The following is a 22438-nucleotide window of genomic DNA, read 5'->3' on the forward strand; positions in this document are numbered from 1 at the left end:
CGGATGGTCCATTCCTCCTTATGACCAGACCAGGCAAGTTTGTACTTCCTTCGAGGCTGCCCCTTGAGGGAATCTTTCTTCTTCTTACAGACCTTAAGGGGACTCCACAAGATTTCTGGATTACCTAATGGCCCTTGTGTTCAAAGTTCTTCTGTGTGTCTGGACCCTTTTCAACTGTGCCCAAACTCATGCCACCTTTTCTGGACCCAGTAGAGTTGGGCGCTCTTTCCTACATAACGAAATAATGTATTCCATTCCTTTCACACAAGCAATTCCAGCTACGTTTTTGGTCACCAAGGCCAGTAAGATAGGCTTGCAAGAGGCTGGGAGGTTTCAGTTTAGCAACCTCATCTCTGAGGTGTCTGCCTTCTGTGGCCTCCTCCCCGTGAAGCTGAAGAAGGCCAGTGGAGAGGCCCGTCAATAAACATAAACCATAATGGCCCTACCCATTTCCTTTGGAGGAAATGAACCTAATGGAGAAAGATATATTGATCAGAAAGACCCAATTTCAGAATCAGTCTCCTGGCGGTGAACCCTTTCAGTGAGCAGGGGCTAATGGCCTGGGCTTTCAGCTGCTGTGGCCTGTTTGAGAGCTGTACATCTAACAATCAATGGGATATCAAGCCTGCCAGGGGGCCAGGGATGCTACCGCCAAAAGGCTGGCCAACAGGAAGGAAAATGCTGTGGGCTTTTTTATAAAGCTAATCAGAGAAGGGGAGAAAAAAATGCTGAGCTATTTGGGGGCTTTAAGAAGGCCTTCCAGTTGAAGAAATCCAACCTGTGGTGACACCGCTCTTTCCCTTCTATCAGCAAGACTCTATTTTCCAACCCATAAAGAGCCCATTAAGCAGCTCTCTTCGGGGGGGTGGTTAGCAGGGAAAATGCCACGTAGGTTCCCCGATGTTTTTCTGTGGCGGGGCCCAGCAGCCCATATGGAGAGGCCTTGTTTGGTTCTTGCTAAAAAGGGGCTGGAGCTCTGGCTTCTGCTGCAGGGAGGCAGCAGTTTGTAATTGGGAAACCAGCCATTAGACCATGGGTGGTGACATAATAAAACACGTTTCTTTCCGCCTCTGTTGTAAGTCTCCCTAGGATCTAGACAATACCTTCCCTCCAACCCCCCCAAATCGATGAGTTTTTGCCCAGAGACACAAGCAGAGTGTGTGTAGTATAAAAGGAGTAGATTTTTCGGAGCCCAACCCTGACTAGTTGTGGGACTATGGACCAGTTCATTAAGATTCGTTTTCCCTGTCTCTTAAATGGGGATAACAGTACCTACTTCGCAAGGTAGAATGGGGATTAATATCCCTATCATATACTCTATCTGAAGAGCTCAGCACAGCGTCTGGCATGTACTAGGCACTTAAAGATAACGCTGCCCACATGCCTCTGCATGTTGTCTAACGATCTTTGCCGTTTTCCTAGAATAGATGTAAGTTCCATGCTAATAGGTATATTCCAAGACTGGGCATCAGAAGACCCAGATTCGGGGGTGCCTGGGTGGCTCAGTCGTTAAGCGTCTGCCTTCGGCTCGGGTCATGATCCCAGGGTCCTGGGATTGAGCCCGCTTCGGGCTCCCTGCTCAGTGGGAAGCCTGCTTCTCCCTCTGCCTGCCACTCCCCCTGCTTGCGTTCCCTCTCTCACTGTGTCTCTCTCTGTCAAATAAGTAAATAAAATCTTTAAAAAAAAAAAAAAAGACCCAGATTCGTTCTCTGCTAAAACAGTCTAAACCCACGGAGCACAGTCTTGAGGAGCATATGGGATTTGCAGTGAGAGGAAAGTTTTCCAGGCAAAAACACAAGAAAAGGTGCAGAGGGGAAATCAGCCTGGGATGTGTGGCTCTTGTAGGGGAAGTCTGCTGGAGAGGGGGACACAAGCCAGGCTGTCCGGAGGCGGGCAGAGGGTTTCAGGTTAGATCAGGAGGGAAGCTGAGAGTCACTGAGTGGCTGTGAGCCCCAGAGGGACAGTTTTCACTCACTGAAGTTACCTGAGGAGTGACAGCCCTGAGCAGGGGGTCAACAGTCTTCGTGCATTAGGGAGAGCCTGACCAGGGTTCCCCTTTTCCCTCTAAGATCCTCAGTTACTGGTGTTCCCTGTGGGGCTACTGAGCTGTACTCATCTCACCCCCCTGAAGTACTTCCCAAGGGAACAGGATAAACGTTCCAAAAGTTCAACCATTGCACCTGCTGAGCTATGGCTGAACTGTTCCCCAAGAAAGAGGATCAGAAGTTACCTTTGTTTTGCCCGAGGACAGCACAGCAAGCCAGGGACAACAATGATCGCAGAACCAGAGTAAATGAAATCATGAATGTTATAGTAACACTTGGCGCAGTCCCCTGCCTATAATGGGTACTCAGTAAATATGGCCATGATTTATATTTTTAGGACCATCTCCCTCTCCAGGAACTTTACCATTTTTGCATGCTTTCATACATTTTTCCTCCTCTAAGAGATACCTGATGATGGAGTGTGGGTTGGTGCCGTGCCTGGAGGCTTCGTTCAGTTCCACAGTTAAGGCAGCAAGGGACTGTGCTCAGTCCAGAAGATTCTGTTTTTAGGTTACGGGTTCTATAGAAAACCATGGAAATCAGGCACCCCTGGCGGGGCAATGTCTGTTGTGTAGAGTCTCCGGGTCCCCGCAGAGGCAAGTCCAGCTGGTGGGGGGCAAAGGTGTCCACCAGATAAAAGAAGGTGTGTCCCTGTGGGACCTGGAGAAGGCGGGAGGTTAATACAGAGCCACGGCGAGCCCGCAGACGCCTTTTGGGCTGGCGGCCCGGGGCAGGCGTGCTTGGAGACACATGGAGGGCAGGAAAGCCACTGCAGGAAGATACAGAGCCACGAGAAGTCAGTGACTGCCCTCAGGGAGGCAGGACATGCCCAGGAAAAGGAAGGAGCTCACTGATATAAAAATATGATGTATAGCACCAGCACCACCCTAGTGAAGACGCTTTTTAAGACTTTCATGTAATCTCCGTGGATCCTACCAGCCCTGGGAGGGAGGCAGATCATCGTCATTATTTTTCTGTCACAGAAGAGGAAAAGGAGACAACAGAGAGGGGAAGAGGCTCACACAGGAGCATAGGGCGGAGCTGTGACCGGGACTTCGGCCTGCTTCTCGGCGTCTGGAGCTCGGAGGTACGCCGGGGCCTCGGGGGGGAGGGGGGCGGCGAGAAAATGGGAAGGGTCTGCGCTCCAACAACTGGCAAGTGGGATTTCAAACACAGAGAGGGTGCAACTCCCCAGCCCGCTCCCCCCCGCAAAAAAAAAGAGATCTAGGAAAAAGAGATGAAAATGAGGAGTCATTTCAGGTTGTAGAGGTCATTTGTTTTCTTCTTCTATTTCCATCTCTTCCCTCTCGAAGCCACTAGAAGCAGCTAAAAACACTTAAACATGGATGAGTTTTAGTGCTTTGAAATGGTTTCAGCCTGAAGCTACATCAGAGGCTCTGACTCAACACTGATGGGCCAGAGGAGAGTGCACAGACCCAACAGAGCGACTGTCACCACTTTGAGCCTCTTCACATAAGCGGTGTATCAGCTAACAGGTACTGAGTGTTTACCAGGAATAGGGCACTGCACTAAACATTTTATTTTATTTATTTATTTTTTTAAAGATTTTATTTATTTATTTGAGAGAGAGAATGAGAGAGAGAGAGCACGAGAGGGAAGAGGGCAGAGGGAGAAGCAGACCCCCTGCTGAGCAGGGAGCCCGACGTGGGACTCGATCCCGGGACTCCAGGATCATGACCTGAGCCGAAGGCAGTCGCTTAACCAACTGAGCCACCCAGGCGCCCTGTGCTAAACATTTTAAATATAAATGATCTCATTGGCTCCTCACTCAACGCTTTGAGGTTGGCGCCATTATGTCCCTCACTGAGCAAGGCATAGCGAGATGGTAGAGCTTGGGCCAGGTCCGTCAGCTGAAAAGAGGAAGGCGTGTTGTTCACGTGTGTGCTCAAGCCACGGGGCCATGCGTCTTCCCCAGTGGATGGAGGTTGGCGCCAGCCGTGACCACTGTTTCTGGATCATGGTAAGGTGAAGCACAGTGACAGTCTTCCATGGGAACTTTCTATAAAACCCAACACCTAGGGCACCTGCCTAGGTGGCATCCGACTCTTGATTTCGGCTCAGGTCCTGATCTCAGGGTCGTGGGATGGAGCCTGAGGGCTCCGCATTCAGTGGAGATTGAAGATTCTCTCTCTCTCCCTCTGCCCCTCTCCCCTGCTCTCTCTCTCTCTAATAAATAAATAAATCTTTAAAGAAAACCCAACACCTGACAGTTCACGCGTTTGTACATTCAATTAAACATTCCTTCTATAAGCATGTATTGTGGTGAGCTCTGTAGCCAGACACTGTGTTGAGAGCTGTGAACATAAAAATAGGAAAACATGGCCCCTGCCTGCCCATAAGGGAGCTTATCATATGACCACTTCAACAAATGGATGGCTATTTGGAAAGAGAAGGAAGCGAACATTAACAGGGTACCTCTTACATGCTGTGCAATTTACAGGTATCTTATTTAATCCTTAAACCAGTTTGGTGAGGTGGGTATTACTGTCTCCATGTTACACATGATGAAGCTCTGGAGTAGAAAGATTAAGAACATTGTTCAAGGCATACAGTTAGTGACAGTTCTGGGATCAAAACAGGTCTTATTTAATTTTTTATAAGAACATGATATTTAATTTCTTTCGTAGACTGCTTCCTTGTATGTACTTAGGCTAACACTAAGTGAATTGCTCTTCTCCGCACATTCACATTTCCTGGAAGAAAGAAGCCATTAAGTGTTGTCACTTGGTGGCAGAGGCAAAGCTGGGAATAAATAGCTGGGACTGAAAATTCAAAATATATTATAGTTATCAAGAGTAGGGACTCTCATTTTCTGTTTTTGACATTTTTCCCCCCCAAAATACCTTAGCTGTATCCACAGGGTTTGATATTCACAGATGTTTATGAAATAAATGATTATACATATAATTACAAGTGCCAATTGGCACACACACATTAAAAACTGATGTCCAGTAAGTTTTATCAACTATTAAGTTATTTCACGATGGTGCGATCAAACCTTTTCATGGCAGGTTCTGATCAATAACCAATTCACGGATGCCCAACACATCAGTGGCAAAGCCCAGACTGAACTCCATCCTCTAACTTCATTTGAGCTTTGCTTCCAACAAATTCCACTGAAGGAAGGTCAGATCAGGTCTTATTTTCAAACTCACATGTCAGTCCCCATACCCCCTATCCGCCCCTTGTCTCTTCCTCCATTGAATGAGGTCAGTTTCTTTTCTTTCTTTTTTTTTTTTTAATTTTATTATGTTATGTTAGTCACCATACAATACATCATTAGTTTTTGATGTGGTGATCCACGACCCATTTTCGCATAACACCCAGTGCTCCATGCAGTACGTGCCCTTCCCAATACCCATCACTGGGCTAACCAATCCCCCCTCCCCCATCCCCTCCAAAATGCTCTTTGTTTCTCAGAGTCCACAGTCCCGAATGAGGTCAGTTTCAAAAGGAGTATATGTGGGTAAACAACAGTAAGTCCTGAATTTGAAGAATTCAGCTGAGGGTCTTTGACCAGGAGAATGGGTTATTACCACGGGATTCTTGGGTGGACTTTGAAGGAGAACATAAGGTGGAGGGACACCACTGAGTCTTACAGGTGTCCCAAACTCCACCAAAGCGAATCTGTCCCAGGTCAAATCCCACTGCGCTGACTGCTTATTTCAAGAGATTTGTGGAGATTAAAATGCAAAGTAGAAAAAGAAGGGGACAGTCTCGGAGTTTGCTGAATGTGATGGCCGATATATATGTGATGTGAAGGGGCAAAAAGAGGCGTCAGTAAGGGTTGCAGGGATTCAGAGCAAAGGGGATTGGCTACTGTAGACACCTGCTGCCATCCATGGTCCAATATAAAGCATCCCCATCTGATTTTTAAAGATCTTCATCTCCAAGATCACGTATAAACTCCCTACCTTGCATGCCAAGCCCGCCATGGACTCAGCTTTGCCCTCAAGCACTCTATTCCCTGACTCCTGCCTCACGTTTAAACCTATTTCCTGTTTGTTCCTTTTTCTGCAAGGCCCACTCTACCGTCAGTTACTTGGCTACTGCTTACTAGCCTTCACCTACTCCACATACGTTTTATCTCCTCTGAGAAGTGGTCCTCTGACTGGTCTGGCCCCAAATCAAGAGTCCAATGCCTAACCAACTGAGCCACCCAGGCGCCCCACATAATGGATTCTAAATACATTTTTTGAAAAGCATGAACTTCATGAAGATGCTAAAGGTTCAGATATCCAGTGTGGCAGATGGGCTCTAAGGTGACACCCTAGTAATCTCTGCCTTCTAGTATTCACTCCTTTGTGTAATCCCCTCCCCCACAGCATATAGATGAGACCCAAGACTTGTTTCTGTCCAGCAGAATATGACAAAGGTGATGTGCTATTCCCGTGATTGCATTATGATCCACATATAAGGCTCTAAGTGATTTGCTCTCCTGCTGGCCTTGACGAGGCAGCATGTTGTGAATGGCGTATGGACAGAGCCACATGGCGGGGAACTGTGGGTGGTCTCTAAGACCCGAGAGCGGCTTCTAGCCAACATCCAACAAAAAAGCTGGGACACTCAGTCCCAAAACCGAGAAGAAATGAATTCTGCCAGCAACCTGAATGAAGTTGGAGGAGGATCCTAGAGAAGCCTCCCAATGAGGACACAGCCTGCCCAGCTGCTTAACTGCAACCAGACTCTGAGCAGAGAACCCAGCCAAGCCTGCACTCCTGGCAGACAGAAACTGTGAAAATGATAAATGTGTGTGTTTCAAGTCACTAGGTTGCTAGTGCAGGGTAATAGAAAACTAATGGATGTCCAGCTTTTCAGGAAAGGAGAAACAGGATGGAAAGCAACACCAGTTGGGCATTGGCTGGTATGAGCTGCTGAGACCAACCTCAGCATTAGGGAGTGATGTAGGCATTTAATGCAGGAGAGGGGAGGTCTGAATCCCAGAACTAACTGAAACTCACTGACCTTATTCCTTCCCCTTAAATACATTCTCATCTCATTCATGCCACCATTTAAACTTGATTTAGACCATTACATGGCCAGGAGTCACAGCTTGGTACGTAAGAGAGAGGGTGAAAGGATTGGCCAGGACACAGACTCGGAGTCTGAGTGGGGTTGGGATCTGTAGCTACTGTCCTATAGATGCAAGATTCTGGGTAAACGACTTAACCTGTCCCTCAGCTCAGGCCCCTAGGTAACCAGAGGCTGATTACGGGGCTGTTGGGGTTATGGGAGTGGCATAGAGAAGTGGCTAGCTCCAGGTCTATGGTCCCCGGGCACTGGCTCCCCCATCCCCCGTCCCCACCGCTGACTGCTTCTCCAGCTTTCATTGCTAAAGTTAAGCTGGCTTTGGGATTCTCCCAGATGGAGTCCTTCCCGAGTCCGTCCAAGATGAGAGTTCTTGGCTGATGCCCCACAGGTTTGTGCTGTGGCCAAAATCCTAGGAACTTCTACCTGCTTGTTTCAACACTGCTAGGCTGCTGAAAGATCAGGATGAATTTCCTAAATGACTTATTCCTCCCCCTATCATGAAGGCACTTTCTAGATCACAAATGGGACTTCACCAAACACACTGGAAAGTGAAAGGGGTCCCAAACTATCCAGCCAACCATCTGTCTGCTGGCCCAACCCCAGGCCCCAGACCATCTTGTCCTTGCCACTCTTGGTCCTGTCCCCTGGGCCTCAGCTCCCGGAGCTCAAGAAGCTAGTGTCGTGCACTTTGGCAAGCAGTAAACACATTGCCACCTTTGCTTGCCTGGGGACCCCGACGAAGCCTCGCTCAAAGGAGTGGCTAAGTATGGTTTGTTTTGTTTCAAATAAGATTCTCGGGGCGCCTGCGTGGCTCAGTCGGTTAAGCATCTGCATTCTGCTCAGGTCATGATCTCAGGGTCCTGGGATCGAGTCCTGCATCAGGCTCCCTGCTCAGCAAGGGAGTCTGCTTCTCCCTCTGCCTCTGCCCCTCCCCCCACTTGTGCTCCCTCTTTTTCTCGCTCTCAAATAAAGCCTTTAAAAAAAATTAAAAAATAAAAATAATAAGATCTCATCTTCCCATTGGGCTTCTGAGAGCTTAGAGCCCTTACACCTCATGAGCCTTAGGAGGGGAGGAAAGAGGGACCCAAAGACAATTACTAATTTTATATCATGGATAGCGAACTTACAGCCAATTCATCTAGTATCCCACAACTTGAATATCTAGATTTACCTACCAATGCTCCGTGTCGTGTCAGGCCCCCTGAGCATGACCATGCACGTGTGTATCCACGACTTCAGGATATGCTAATAGTTGATGTGTTAAGACACAATATTTAGGACCCTCACCGAACTTCAGGGTTTTGAGACCAAGATCACTTATTTGCATCCTCTCGCGTTACAGAGAAGGAATGAAGGTCCCCCGAGGTAAGTGACTTGAAAGGCACAAGAAGCTGGGTTTCTGAAGTCCCCACGTTGTGCTCCTGGCACCTTACACTGCTGTGTCTTTGCCTCTTTTGCTTAGATGGTGCTGATTAATTTCCTTTGATCTATGCCACTTCCTGAGCAGGTGTTAATTTTCCGAGAGGCCTTGGGACCCCCCTCATGGGGCATAGGGTCAAGAGACCACCCATTGGCTTGCCTTGGGCTCCACCCAAGGTGGCTGCCCGTAGCGTCTGACCTCAGGTCCTACATGTACATCCCTCTTTGACTTCCTCTACCCCAGTTGTCCCAGGCCCTACCCCAGCCCTCCACACTGGGGTGCTACAGCCTTGGAGAACAGCTAGAACCACCCTTGATGTGAAGGCAGGGGAGTGTGCAAAGGGCCAGACGTGCCCCCTTCCCCGGGCTCTAGGAACAGGATGCTGGAGATAAATGGTGTGCAGTGGGGATGAGGCAGGAGAAGAAAGTGCTGGAAGGACTGTGTGTCTGGCACTGGCCTAGGCACCTTTGCTCACATAACAATACCTTCTTTAACTTTAGGGCAGGTCTTGGAGGTATTTTTTAAAGCTAAGGATGCTGAAAAGCTTGGTGAGGGAGGCGGATGTCCTTAGGGCTTAAACTTAGGGACGTGCAAGAATCCAGTCCAGTCACTGGTTCCAATTATTGAGACATCGTCCTGCATGTCTGGAGCACAAAGCAGACCTGACTCATCTCTAGGTAACTGCATGGGTTTCAAGGCCAAAAGCGTTTACGAATTTTTCACACAGTTCATTCTTCCTGCCACCTTTAAATGTCATCCCTGACTGCAGTCAGCCTTGAGTCTTCTTACGCCAATACATGCTAGCGCTTCTGCCTAAATGTCAGGCTTGATTCCTTCCATCCTAATTAAGCGTCTCTCTTCCTTAACCAGCTTACCCAGTCAATCGCCCAGGAGCACCTATATCCTGGGTCCAGCACCCTCCATGGTACAGGGAGAGGGGCACTGCAACAGTTCCTGCAATTAGCTCCCAACCCCGGAAACTGACAATCAAATTAACCAGTGAGTAAAAGCCAAAAGCAGGTTATAATTAACTACCTATGTTTAGACCAGGTTTGTCTGTAACCATAGATTTACAAAAGTGCTTTCTGGTCTGTGTTCTTTTTTTCTAAATATAAATCCAGTCTTAGAATCCTAGTACCTTGAGCCTGAGTTGACAACGACTAAATTGACTGTCCCCAGCTCAGAAGAGGACCTTCAGTGATTCACTACCCCCCCGCCCCCCCCCCCCCCCCCACTAAGCCTTCCTCTGGGTGGGCGGGAATGATAGGGCGTTCAGGGCTGAGAACCACTTTGGCAGCAGCAGAAGGTAGGTCTTTCTTGGCAGAATGATTCTCATGGACACTGTAGGCTCTTTGGAACCTGGCTGGCAAAATCCCTAGCGCCAGACCATCACTGTGAACGGCCACACCTAGTTGCTTCCCCCTGACCCATAGCCTGATCATCACTTCGCTTTAAAAAAAAAAAAAAGGCGTAAAATGTTCAGGCCTTTTCCACGAAGGCTACAAGTCAAAGGGTCAACTGCTATCTAAGGTTATCTGAGTCCTTTTTATGGACAAGGTGGGAAATCAAGAAGCTGGGAGGGGACGGGGTGCATGGGTGGCTCAGTCGGTTGAGCATCCGACTCTTGGTTTTGTCTCAGGTTGTGATCTTGGGGTCCTGAGAACGAGCCCCGTGTCTGACTCCATGCTCAGCGCAGAGGTGGCTTGAGATTCTCTCTCTCCCTCTGCCCCTCCTGCTCATGCCCTCTCTCTCTCTTTAAAATAAATAAATCTTAAAAGAAAGAAAGAAAGAAGCTGGAGGGGAAGAAACTGCCTGTTCTTTGTGCTTATGCTTATGTATTAAACTGAATTCACAGGACAAAGAAACAAGCCCTAAACGGAGTCCCTTTCGCTAAAGCCCATCAAGACTTTCCTAGTTGCAGTTCCAGGTCTCCCAGGAGGGAAGTTTCAAACCAATCGGTCTGGAATACCCTGATCAGCACTAGTGAGGTAATCTGCCTGATAAAAGAACCCCCCGCGTTCCCCTAAGGGAAGGTGACCTGGCCTTGAACAATCCTTTTCTTTTGCTCATAAACCCAGTCGTATTTCTGCCTAGAAAATCCTTCCACTTTGAATGGTTCCTTGGTGCTCCTCTCAACTTGCCAGATGGGATGCTGCCTGGTTCACAAATTGTTGAATAAAGCCAATTAGATCTTTACATTTACTCAGCTGAATTTTGTTTTTTCAACAATAGTGATGTGCAGTTTCAGGTGACGGCAGGTATTAACTTCCTTAAATGCGCTTACGAGCTTTGGGGGCTCCGTGGAAACGTCTACCGCATGGAGATATTCCCCATTGGACTGTGAAGGGGGAGATGTCGTGCACTCTTAACTTCCCCATTTTATAGGGCAGGGAACTGAGGCGTGGAGAGGAAAGATGACTTTTTTAGGGGCACCTGGCTGGCTCAGTCGTTAAGCGTCTGCCTTCGGCTCAGGTCATGATCGCAGGGTCCTGGGATTGAGCCCCGCATCGGGCTCCCTGCTCAGTGGGGAGCCTGCTTCTCCCTCTCCCTCTGCCTGCTCTTCCCCCCCCCAACCCGGCTTGTGCTCTTGTGCTCTCTCCCTCTCTCTCTGGCAAATGAATAAATAAAATCTTAAAAAAAAAAATGACTTCTTTAAGGTCATGGTGAATTGGTGCAGGGCTTGACTTAGAACGTGGGACTTCACAAATCCTTGTCATGTCCCCCTTCCTCTCCCACAACCTAGATCTTCTTCCCCCACCTCTGGGTCTTCCTTTGTGCCATCTGGGGGAAGGACTGAGCTGGTGGCACAGCCAGGGTGAGTCCTGGCTCTGTCACCGTGTGCCCCTGAACAAGTCCTTTAACGCTCCAGGGACTGTGGAAAGATGAAAAGAGACAGATGGATCGCAGCGGCCCCTTCCGATTCTAACAGCCTGTGAGTTTGTGTGCTGGGGATGCTCTTCTTCTACCCACTGGGGGAGGAAGTTGGGCTGTTTCCTTAACCTTAGAAGGAATAAAGGATAAAAAAGAGCTGCCAGGTGTGGGCTGATCACGACCAGTGATCTGCAAGGGAAGGAGGATGGGGGTTGTGAGAGTCCCCGGTGCCAGGGGACCAAAGCCAGAGCCTCACTTAGAATACCCAGTACAACGTAAAGCAGCCCTTTCAAAGTGTGTTCCTCTCTTGAGGTGGCAGCCTCAAATCCCACTCTGCTTTGTCCCACCTTGAAGGGACCATTTACTCTCTCCAAGCTCCCTCTGACCCCTTGACAGCTGCTTGCCCAGATACAACACTGGCCGGGTTCCTCTAATTTCTGCTCTGTGTTCAGTAGTTAAGACCCAAAGAGAGGGATTCTTCAGGAAAATGAGGTACTACTTTTAGTTTATCAGCAAGACTTCTTCCCTCCTGTACTTTGTCTTTCTTAGCAGTTGAGTGCGCCACTTGGAAGCCCCCTCACTATTGTCTGTAAAACCATCCCGCACACACCATGCTGGCCAACGTGCCAGTCACCAGCTGCTAAATACAGCTAGAAATTCACTTCCTCGTCACACTAGCCGAATTTCAGGTGCCTGTAGCCACCATGTTGGCAGCGCAGATGTGAACATTCTCATCACCACAGAACGTTTGACAAGACGGAGCTGCTCCAGAACGTAAGCTCCCCGCGGGCAGGGACTTGGATCTCAAGTAACTTACGACATTCCTGGCACGTCAATTTGTTGAAGGCGTACATTGAATTCATGGATAGACAGATTAGATAGAGCAGAGAATAGGATATGGTGTCAGAACAGTTAGGCTAGTCATTCCAAATTGCACAGCAGGCTTCTAAAAAACTCTGACTGCTCTTAGTGTCCATTCTCTAAGAAGTTTCTGAGCACCCACTTGTGCTCCCCAAGGAAGGCTATGAAAAACACCACCACTAAGAGAAGAGGTAGTTAAATGTAATAGAAGGAGCAGAGGATTGGGAGAGACAAGGCCCAGGCTCTAGTCCAGACTGCATTCAAAAGGGCAAGTGGGGATGAGTCAGCCCCTTTGAGTCTCAGTCTCTTCAGCTGTAAAATGGGACTAATATCTCCAAGGACTTGTTTGTATGAACCAAATAGGATAACATAACAGAAAGTACTATGGAAACTGTAAAGAGTTGGATGTTTGTGTTATTGACCTTGTCCTCAAGTTGTCTCTGGGTCCCATTGCCACAGGCTTTAAGAATATTTGCCTTCTCAGGTGCCTGGGTGGCTCAGATGGTTAAGCGTCTGCCTTCGGCTCAGGTCATGATCCCGGGATCCTGGGATTGAGTCCCGCATTGGGCTCCCTGCTCCTTGGGGAGCCTGCTTCTCCCTCTGTCTCTGCCTCTCTCTCTCTCTCTGTCTCTCATGAATAAATGAATAAAATCTTTAAAAAAAAAAAAAGAATATTTGCCTTCTCCAAATGCCCCCCTCCTCCCCACCCTGGGATCATTACTTTAATCCACCATGCACAGCTGCAAGGAGATATTTCCACTAAAATACAACTATTACCATGCCCCCCCCCAAATAAAATGGCTCCTTACTGTCTATAAGATCAAGATCAATCTCCATCTTCCAATATTTGATACCATCACACGCCCCATTTGCTTAGGGAGCTCCTATTTCATGATTCTCAGGTAGGACCTTCCCCAAGCGAGAAAGCTTATTCCTGTTACAAATGCGCCTCTGCCTCACCCATGTCTTTCCTTCTTCTACCTTTCCAAACGGCACTGGCTCCCTTGAATTCACCCTGTCTATAACTCCAGCATTCCTCAGCGAGTCTCTGGTCTTGCACATTATATAACATGTTCCCCCACATGGGCTTGTTCTCTACCTGCTTCACGTGTCTTAGCTCTTCCACGATGCTGAACCCAAGAAGCAGTACTTAGGTACCTAGGGATGGGGACAGGGTGGTTAGCCCTGGACACCTGGGTTTAGATGTGGGCAGAGGGATAAGGAATGAGGTGAACCAAGAAGAAAATCAGGCTCGAAAAGACAGTCCAACTAGCTTTGTACAGGTGGACTATGCTTTTCCTTCAATGGATTCCATGTTTTAAACATTTCAGATACCTTGTGTTTATTAATAATTCTTTCCCCCATTTGTTATACCTTAGCGGTTGATACAGTTTCAGCCAAGTCAAAGGAACATAAAATTTTAGTTGAGGCTTTACTTTAGAGACAGGACTTTTTTTGGTTGTAGCAATTGATCTCACCCTGGATCAAAACTCTATGACCCCACTATTCATCTAGAGACTTCTCATACTGGTCTAGGAGGAGGGATAGCCAATGATGGTTGTGATGCGGAGCTCGGTGACTTAAGATGATAGGCTAGGGTCAAACAGAGTATACGGTTATTAGCCAAGGTCATCCCAGATGATGATCCCAGGCTCCCAATCCACTGCAGAAGGCCTGGGTGTGCAGCCCCAGACTTCATCCCCTTCGTGATAAATACCATGTCCCCAGGGGAGAGGAGGGTTAGAGCCAGGCAGTCAGTGCCTGTGTGAGGCTGAAGCCAGCACCACAATTCTGGCTGCGTATAAACAGAGGGCCCAATAAAAACACCTAATTATAGGGCAGGCTGGATGGACCCAGGAGGGGGACTCTGTTGGGGGCCCTGAAGCCTGAGGACAGACAGGCTGAGCATCTCCCAGATCAGCCACCACTGGCCTCAGACTGGAATGAGCTCCGTGTGAACAGATGGGCTGACAGAGAAGGCGCTTCTTAGCTCCCAGGGCCATGGAGAGCATTCTCCCCAGGAGCATCTAGCAGCTTCCTAGAAGATGCTCCTTAGTGCAGGACAATTAGGATTTTACATGTTTGGGAGACTGTTGCCTCATCCATAGAATGGAAGAGCTAATTCATAGAATTACTAAGAAATAAATGCCGTCAGGAGTAACTTCCGAGCTCTTTGCTCTTGGCTAAATGCTGCAAAAGATGATATGCTTTCTTCCAAAGTGGGAGATGGAAGTGTTGTGAACAGCAGTGGTCCCAAACCTGGACACAAAATACAGTTCTCGTCCTCCTACCTGCAGGTGCTCGTCCCTCTTGCCAGGCACTGAAATACTGCTAGTCACTCAACTCTACTAAGGTCATGGCGCACTGTCAGTGCTTAATATGCCTTTCTCATGCTACTGATAGAAAATGAGTTTCTGGGCTATCTTTCCTCCCCAGGGTCTCAAAGCAGGTTCACCCAGGTGTGTCAGTCTGACCTTCCTCAGAGGCTGACAAGAGGGACAGACATCTGTAACTTCCTGGTGGAGAATGGGGACTCCGTGTTCAAGGGGCACACCCCACATCCCCTAGAGCTTGGACTGGGACCTTAAAACACAAGCATCAGGATCATCTTCGCGAAGCCGACTAAGTGAACACTCTGCAAATGGGTGACTGAGTAATAAGCACCAGGTAGACTCCAGATGGAGCCTGGATTTTAAGCTTCTCTGGAATCATTTCACTGAGCTCTTTGTGTGTGTGTTTGGGGGTGGGGGGAGATGCTGCTTCTGGTTCTCTACACCATCACAGGATGGATGGATTTGGTCCCTCACTTCATGGAGGGGATGTAATCAGTCAAGTGGCCCTAGCTCACATACCACTGGCTGAGTGCACGTCTTCACAGCTTTCAGGGTCCAGGCCTAAACCACAGCAACGGTGTTATGTGGGTGTACGTTGTGCCTGCAAGTGGAGCAAAGCACCTGGCCCCTCCCATTCAGCCTGAGCAATAGGCCAGAAAGGGGGCCCTGCAACCGAACCCCATCTCAGCAAAGGGCACCCACACTGGCAAGCCTGTTTCATTAGCGGCCCAGCTGTTCTCAATGAGGGACAGGAGTCTCACTAATGAATATGCTGAGTGCAAGGTCACCAGAGGATCTGGCCTTGAGCCTTGGCTTTGCTATTTACCAACTGCAGTTTGGGGGAAACCTCTTTGGGCACGGAGCTCTCATCCATAAAAGTGGATTGGTAATGATGACTTCACAAAGCTACCGTAAGACTTAAGAGACCATGTGCATAGTGGTCAGACCCGTGGCCTCAAGAGACAGATCTGGATTTGAATCCTGGCCCATCACTCATGTGCTAAAATTTCCTGAATCTAGCTGACCTCCAGTTTTCTCGCCTGACACCAGAGAATGGTAATAATACTTAAGAGTGTTGTTTGGAGGCTTTCACTGGTGGTGCCTGGCACGCAGCAGGACCTCAGTAAACTCTCCCTGTTAATGTTGCAGACACAAGATGTCGAGCACGATGCGCATGCAAACAGTTGTGATTCTTTTCTAGGCTTTGGGCAAGGGTGGCCAATATGTGCCGTGCTTTGCATATAGTAAATGCATAATGAGTATCTGCTTTGTGTAATTATGGCATCCTTAGCAGCAGCTTCGCTCTGGAATTCAGCTCAGAGATTAGTATATCATTTGCAGTAACTACATTCCAGGCTGCCAGCCCTACAAATTAGACCAACTCAAGATATGCAGTCCATGATTGGGCTGTATCTCAGGGGAGGGTTTCTGGTGACAGCGAAAGCCACAAGGGATCCGACCTCGGGACTGTCGTGTCAGCAGAGGCTCTTCCTCCCACAGCGAGGAGAAACATACTGCTGTGTGTGGCTGGGGCACGCGCTGTGCGGGGACCGCTCTGGGACCAGAACACACAGCCGTCCCAGGCTGCCGGGCGGCAAAGACTTTCTCCATTTAAGTGCAGCCAAAGCTGAGGGCTCTCCCTCCCTCCCTTCTTTCTTCCCCATGTCTCCATCCCTCACTGACAGCCCAGAACTCGGTAGGTGGCAAATCAGCATGAAGGTCTGGTGTGCGCAAGTGACCCAGGGACTAGGACACACAGCATGGGGCTGCGGAGAAAGGGACGGCAGCTCCTCTCCTCCAGCCACCCTCCGACCTGCAGGATGGGAGTTCGAGGTTGCCCACGGCCTTTGGAAGTGAAGATTTCATCAGTTTCCAGCCCCTGCGTGAGAGAGCTCTCCATTTTCTTATTTGCCACATGAATTTCTCCAAGCACAGAGACATGTTCTTTCCCTTGTCTCCAGGATCGGGGACTCTGCCTCTTCCCACTTAACAGGGATGCTGATAGGAAGTGCTAATCAGGGTCATTCCTTGCATGAAGCGCTTTACCTTCCTGTGCCATCAATCCTCACAGCAATCAGCTCAGGACGATCATCCCTTAGACAAACAAGGAAACGGAGGCTCAGAGATGCTGAGTAGCTCGGCCAAGGCAACAGGAGGATTTTAAATTGCAGAGTCAGGATTTGAACCCAGGTAGTTGGCCTGAGTCCCCATCTGCTCAGCGCTGCTCCTAAGCCTGGCAGACACCCTTTGTTCTTCCAGATTGGGTAGCTCCAATTCTTATCATGTCTCTATAAAGAAACCTTTCCAACCCCTTAGCCACCCCAGTGCCCAGTGTCCTTTCTGGACCTTCTCCAGCATTGGTTTTTTTTTTTATCTCTGAACGTGCAGGAGCCCAAACCACCCAGTGGCTGACCCTACTGTTTACACAGAACTTAGCGATATGTCATTTTATTCTCCCAGCAATCCTGGTGGGGGCTCGGGCTGGCCAGGTCACAGAGCCAGGTGCAGCCCAGGACCCACATCTCCGGTGCCCTTTTCTCCTCCCAGATACAGCTGCTTCTAGGTACTGGTCTCAGCACTGTCTCTCCCTGCCCCTGCCCCCCCCCACCCCCAGGGTGCCCTGCATGTCTAGAGAGAGAATAGCATTCCCTAAAGCTTACTGGCTGATGCCCCAGGCCAATTCCACCCCTGAAGTCACTCAGGGTCCGTTCATTCATTCTATTCGCAGCATATGAGCTCTCACTTGGATGATTTTAGAGGTTCTCTTGGCTGCTGGTTTTGTACCCTGCTTCCATCTCCCAATTCCCAGCCCACCCCCACTGAGGCCAGAACAATCTTCCTAAAATACTAACCTGGATTATGCCATGGTCTTGCTGACCCCAAGCCCCCTGTGCTGGCTCCCATCAGCCTAGCTGCCGTGCCCCCACACCTGTTACCCTTCTACCACGAAGCTCTGTGGAACCCCGTAGTTGCCTGAAATACCTTGAAGTTCTATTGAACCCATTTGCCCCCTTAGCTTTTTCTAGTGGGATTGTCCATACCTCCTCTTTTTGGTTTAATGAACTTAAAGGATGACTTTAAGACTAAGCCAAGACTTCCCCTCCTCAGAGGAATCCTTCCAGAACTTCCTTCTGAATCACGCATCTCCTTCATTGTCCCTCCCAGACTTTACTTCTCTATATCCCTCCATTGGACTGTAGGCGCCTTGGAGATTAGGCTCAGTTATCTCTTTAACTTTGTGCCTTTGAAATATAGAACGTAGTAAATGCCTTGAAACTGAGGAATGAATGAATGAGTCCTCCCCTGCTGTCCCCACCCCAGCAAAGTAGCCATCTTCTGAGGTCTCATAGCACTTTATAATATTCTTCTATTAGCACTTGCCAGTCCTCAACTATTTCCCTCTGTGTCTGTTTTCCTCACTATATTGGAAATATTCTTCATTAGACTCTGAGACCTTTCAAGGGTGGGAGGAACAGTCCTGAGCACAAAGCCCAGCACATAGTAGGTGCTTAATTAATTGAATGGAGTGACTTCCAGGTCTTTGCTCTTTCTTGCCAATGTTAATCACAGAGAGGCACCATCTTACACCTCAAATAACCTCTGCTTCAATGCAGTGGCTTAAATTTGCTCACACTGAAGCCCCCTTCCCCTTGTCTATCAACCCCTATGTTGGGAGCTCCTGCAAGGGTCTACCCCATTGGCATGGCACCAAAAGAGCCTCTGAGTCATCCGCAGATATGCAACTTTCACTCTGAATTTCCTTTTCCAGATCATTCATAAATACATTAGAGAAGCCCAGTCATGGGGATGAAAAGTACAGCCAAGGCAACACAGTCAAGAATGTTGTGATAACTTCGTTTGCTGACAGGTGGTAAGCACTATGCTTATTGCGGTGAGCATAACGTACAGAATTGTCGAATCGTTATGTTGTACGCCTGAAACCAATATAACACTGGATGCCAACTATACTTCAATTTTACAAAAGGATAACCTCTCAACACCCTTCCAAAACGTGAAAGAAGCTCAGAGTCAGCATCAGCCACTATTCAAACTCCAGCTCTTGGGCCTTGGTCTGCACTCCTCATCCTGGGTCCACATTGCTTTAGTGCCCTTCATTACAGAAAGGGGGGAGACGGAATGTTGTTGATCGATCCGTTCATCTATCCCACACGTGTTGAGCATCTGAGAAGGAGTGGGCCTTGTGCCGGACTCCAGGAAATTCAGTGATAGATGAAACAATTCCTGGCCTCAAGGAGCTCAGCTGAGACAGAAGACCATCACAATGCCCAGTGACGCATGTACACGGTCATTTACAGAGTGCAGGTGGGCCATTGAGAGGGAGAGATTAACTTTGCCCACAGACTGGGCATGATCTGAACTGGGCCTTGATGGATGAGTGGAATTTGCCATCTAGACAGGAAGGGAGAAGGAACGGCAGGTGAAATATGGGAAAGGGGGGAGGGGCTCGAACCTCCAATGTGGCCAGCAGTGGGCTAGGGGAGGGGGCACGGCAGGAGAGAGAAGCCTTACCATGGACATGTTCTCACTGGGGGAAAATTTTTGTTTCTAAAAGACTGTGGGTCAATGACATTAATGTAGTGATAACATGGACTATGAAAAGGCATATTAATTATGGCCTTCCCTCTGCCAATAGCCAGAAAAAGCCAGAGCCTCAACTAAAAAGCTAAGGAAAGAAAAAGGTATTCTTTCATCCTACACTAACAACACTGATATATTTATATATGTGTTCGTGGGATTGCAATGGTCTCCCCCCAGTGACTGTAAGCTACCTGAGGGCAGAGGCTCTGTAATGATCTGTGTGGAATCTCAAGAGCCTTGAGTTGCTTGGTACAGAGTGAGCACCCCATAAATACTTAAAGAACTCTCTGGACTCCTGCCACTTGTCAGGAACTATAGTAGGTACTTGGGGTAGAGAAACGGACTAGACACATTGCCTGTCCTTCAAATGAGGAGGCTTAGCAAGTCTTGCTCCACTATGCTCTAGTTCCTTAGGTAGCCAGTTTCGGAATGATAAGAAATTATTTGTTTTACAGCTTGGAAAAAAAAAAGACCTTTCTATAAGCTGAGAGATGAATTTTTCCAGTTGACAGGAAAGGCCTCAGCAGCCTTCCCCAGCATGCTCGCAGCACTAATCTTACAGTGTCCTTCCCTCTTGCTACTCAGGCAGATGGGTCTGCTGGGAGGGTAAGAGCTCACCTACAGCTCACACACACGACAATCACAACCACGCTCACACACGATCATGAGCTTACAACACATTCTCAGTCACAATCACACTCAACACATGCTTACACCCATGCCACACAAAACATACGCTCACACGTGCCGACACACACACACACACACACGTGCATGCGTGCACACACAGCCTGAGCTGTTAAAGTGACAGCACTCACATTTTCCATTTATTGGTGATTTCAAAACAGGAAGCCTCGGTGGGGAGGGAAGGTGTTGGTGCAGCGAGAGTGGCTGTCAAGGGGCGGGATTCAGGAGGGACATCTCGCTGGTGCCGGGCTCCTTCATGGGCAGGGAAGCCCCCGGCCCGGCCCAGCTTCTGAGCAGCATCAGTCCAGGGCCTGGATCTGACCATTTAGCTGGCCAGGCGGCCACAAAGATGTCCCAGATCGCATCTCTCCTGTGGCCAGGGGTTTTCTGTGAGGAAGGAGGGAGCCCCCTAGGCCTTCCTGTCTGCCAACGGGGAGCCCCCTTCTCCTTTGGAAACCACCTCTTCCAGGAGCCCTCCGGGACTGGAACTAACTCCTGCATGCCGCTCTCTCTCGCCCCTTAGGCCCTCTGCTGCTTACTCAGCCATGCTCCTTTGCAATGGCATATTATGTCTGGTGCCCCGTCCCTACTCCACCCCAACATGGAATTAACCAGGGACCTGCTTTCTACTATCCAGTCCTTGCAGCACCTTGTGTTTTCCAAAGTCTTTTCATAATCGGCGTGTCCTTCAATCTTCAGGACTGCCCCCCTGAGTTTGCAAACAGTGTGCCCATTTTACAGATGGAGACTGGGAGCAAAGAGATGAAGTCCCATGTGCCAGAGTTCCAGAAGCAGACCTTCTGATCTCAACTCTTCATAAAGAAAGTCACAACTACTGTCTTGTACCTGGCTCTGAACCCAAGGGGTGTCTAAGCTGGCCAGGTATATCAGAACAGCCAGGGGAAAACCCGAAGGTAGGAAGGACTGAAAGGCAAGAGGGCATAAAGTGCACCCACGGGCTGGCAGGCAGCCAGGCACAGCCTGGGCCGTCTCTCCTACATCTACGCACCCAGACAGCAAACCACACACACACACACACACACACAGAGCAAACCGCCCCCCTACACCCACAGAGCAAGCCACACACACACACAGCAAACTACACACACACACACACACACATGCACGCATGCACACACAGAAATAAATCCTAGCTGGCTTGGCACCAGGAGGGCATAGGTCCATTTATATAGTTTAATTGCCTGAGGAATTGGGGCTGATTTCCGCAACTTAACAGGACTGAGGGGAAGCCCTAGCAAGAAGACATTTCTGGGGGCAAACGACATTTCTGGAACGTTGCTTTCTCTTGCTCTCTGAGAGAAGGGGTTAAAAGCATTTTTTCCCTCAGCAGTGACCTTGCAGAGGAAAGTGGTCTCCCTGAAGCTGCCTGCCGTGCTCCTGCCAGAGGGGGCTCCAGAGGATAGAGCAGGGGTGTCGCGGGCCACCGGGCTGGCCCCAGGGGGATGAAATCTGGTGACAGCATGCATGTGGCTGGAAGGAGACAGGAGAGGCCAAAAAAAAAAAAAAAAAAAAAAAAACCCAACCCGCGACCGGGCTGGATTTTTCTGCCAGGCTAGCATTTCTGTCAGACCACGACCTCCTTTTCTTGCTTCCCTTCCTTCCAGGTTTCACAGACTCAACAGCCGGGACCTACAAAACGGAACATCGGAGGTCACAGGAAAAAGGATGGGTTAGACTCAGGGATAGCCCTGGAATTTCCTTTCCTGGAGATCTTCAGGACTGAAATGAGAGGCTCCTGCACTCGGGAGGATTTGTGCTCTGCTCCTTGGCTTCTTTCCCTTCCCCTGTCTGGAACGCTGTCCAAATCTCTCTTCCTCCAAGTCCCATCCTTTTCTTAAAAGCCTTTCCTGACCTTCCAGGCTTCCGTGCTCCCGGAGGCCAGAGACCATGACCCTGGAGCCTTGCTGGTGGACACTGAGAAAGCGGATGCCCAGAGGACCCGGGACCCCACCCAACTCTGAGTATCTGTTGTCACCACACTGTCCTTACCGGGGGTGGTGGGGAGAGGCTTCTTAGGGGTGTGCTCCAGCATCTGACAGGAGTGGTTAAACTGGCCTGTGTGGGCGGTGAATGCGGCCCGGGTTCCAGAAGAGATCTGGGCAGAAGGCGGGTGGGGGAGAGCTGTCCTAGGGAAGCCGGACAGCTTGGGTTGGGTCACACACCAAGGAATTGCTCAAGGCTGGTTTCGTTGGTCAGCAGAAGGGTCCAGGAAGCAGAACCTGTGGGAGGGAAACTGGGCTGCTCACTCCAGAAGCCTGGCCACCCAAGTTCAGCAAGTTCACGTTCGTGGGGCCTTGCGGGAGGGGAGGGGAACATCTGGGCTCCTCGCTATGGGTCTGTGCTTTTCCAAGCAAAGCGTCACTGAACTCCGCTATCCAAGGAGGTCAGCACGCCTACCAGGAGACCGACAGAAATTTCAAATTTGCAGTAAGTCATTACTGCAGTAGGTCCTGGGAACTGGGCCGTGGAGCAACCACTCTATGAACGGAGTTAGATCTAAAAGTGAGGGGCTTGGGACGAGGCAAACAGGATCTATCTCTAGCTGTGTA

The 22438-nt window shown here is 49.3% G+C and overlaps 1 protein-coding gene and 1 long non-coding RNA gene across 3 annotated transcripts in view; both read right to left on the reverse strand.

The window, feature by feature from the left end:
• UBASH3B (ubiquitin associated and SH3 domain containing B) overlaps window positions 1-22438 on the reverse strand; it is a 134765-nt gene that overhangs the window by 39106 nt on the left and 73221 nt on the right. The window lies entirely within an intron of this gene.
• LOC110586224 overlaps window positions 21445-22438 on the reverse strand; it is a 54146-nt gene continuing 53152 nt past the window's right edge. Inside the window, exons 2-3 of the long non-coding RNA XR_002480681.1 lie at window positions 21879-22108; window positions 21445-21518 (exon numbers count right to left, since the gene is read on the reverse strand). This is a non-coding gene — a long non-coding RNA (uncharacterized LOC110586224). The remainder of the gene's footprint in view (window positions 21519-21878; window positions 22109-22438) is intronic.

This window comes from Neomonachus schauinslandi, chromosome 11 (genome assembly GCF_002201575.2).
Source record: "Neomonachus schauinslandi chromosome 11, ASM220157v2, whole genome shotgun sequence".
NCBI lineage: Eukaryota > Metazoa > Chordata > Mammalia > Carnivora > Phocidae > Neomonachus > Neomonachus schauinslandi.